Source organism: Fukomys damarensis, unplaced genomic scaffold (assembly GCF_012274545.1).
Source record: "Fukomys damarensis isolate Sample0158 unplaced genomic scaffold, DMR_v1.0_HiC HiC_scaffold_27, whole genome shotgun sequence".
Taxonomy (NCBI): Eukaryota; Metazoa; Chordata; class Mammalia; order Rodentia; family Bathyergidae; genus Fukomys; species Fukomys damarensis.
In genome coordinates this window covers 4,128,673-4,130,371 of record NW_022900939.1, presented here as the reverse complement: position 1 = coordinate 4,130,371, position 1,699 = coordinate 4,128,673, and positions in this window count along the sequence as shown.

Below are 1,699 nucleotides of genomic sequence, written 5' to 3'. Positions count from 1 at the left end.
ATTCACTGTTGGAAATTTGCACCTTTACATAATCTATCTTGGTTCTTATTTTTTCCCCACTCCCTTGCCCTCCCTTCATCCCCTCCCTCCTGCCCTATCTACAAAGACATTGTTTTCATTATTTTTCATTTTATCATACAAATGGCAGGGTTAGGGGAAAGGGAAGAAGGGAATGGAATTCAATGAATTTGATTTTTTAAAATCATGTATTAGATCTGTAAAACAGAATATCTTTTATAATATCTTTTATAACATTTAGTTTACCTTAGAAGCATCTGAAATATTGGTAGATTAAATCATGTAAAGTTGTTTAAATATATAAATATGTTCCTGTTTTTCTAATGAAGTTCCAAATGGAATAGATTCTAGTTAATAATTAATAATGTTATGAATTAATAATGATTTATAAATCAATAATTAATCTTATAAATACTTTATCTAGATATTTTAATAACTTTTATTTCCTACAGAAAATATTTCCAGAAGTAAGCTTTCTGCTAAATGAAGATCTTTTCAACTGCATTTGGCCCTAAGGTGGGGATTTTTAAGTGATGTTATTCCTCTATTCATATCGCACATTATTAGACTGGGTAAGTACTGCTGTTTTTGTAAATTTTATTCTGAGTTCTTTTTTTATGGTCTTAAGTGTATCTCTTCCCAAATTCACGTGGAAGTACTAGACCCTATTATATATGAGGATGACCGAGTTTGGAAATAAGGCCTTCACAGACGCAATTAATTTAGGATGGGCTCATTCAGGTGGGACTTTTACTCCAGTACATCTCTGAGAGAAGAGGACTTGAGGGCAGAGAGAGGGAGAGGCCCCGGGCAACAGAGGCGGCTGTGTCAGGTGAAGACACAGTGCGAAGGTGGCCCTGCCAGCCACAGCAGAAAGCAATCCTCACAGAGCTCGGCACTGGACTTCTGAAGCCAGATCAGCGAGTAAAGCAATGTCAGCTCTAGAAGCTACCCGGTTCCTGACACTTTATTATAGACATTTTGAAAATTTAGACACCTTTTATCCTTGCTTTTTTATCTACTCCATCATGCAAACGGCAAAGTTTGTGATTGTGAATGTGTTATGTCTGCTTGTCTTCTGAGAGAGAAATTAGCTATTGTGTGCATTTTTAATTTATGCAACGTATCATAATGGAAAACTTCCCTGCTTTCAAGTTCAGTTTGAGACCCATATAGGTCAGGGTCTTCACCCTGAAATTGGATACAATGCTTCTCCAAAGACAGCTGAGCGTCCATGTATTAATCCCCACATGGACGTACTCAAATGTTCACAGCTGCATAGACATTTGCAAATCAGGAAGTTAACAGATGTGTCCAAATGGAACACAGCATTTGCTTTTAAACATACTTTGACTTCAGTGACAGACTTCTACCATTTCTCATCTGGAATGCAAACAGTACAAGAATAAGTTTGTCACCTTAAAATTGTTTCATGAAGACACATTTTTCTTTCAACATCCTATTTTCCTTTTCCCTTGAAATAATGGCCTTGCCAATTTTGTTGCTGAAGTAAAGAGGGATAAAATGCAGATGATGGGATAAGAAACCCATTATTTAAATTCATAGTCCCTTCTAATTTGACTGCAGGAACACTGGCTCATAACTCTTGAATATTCTACTTGTGCAACAGGGTGACTCCCAGTGGCACTGAAGGACGCTGACGGACACACATTCATCACTG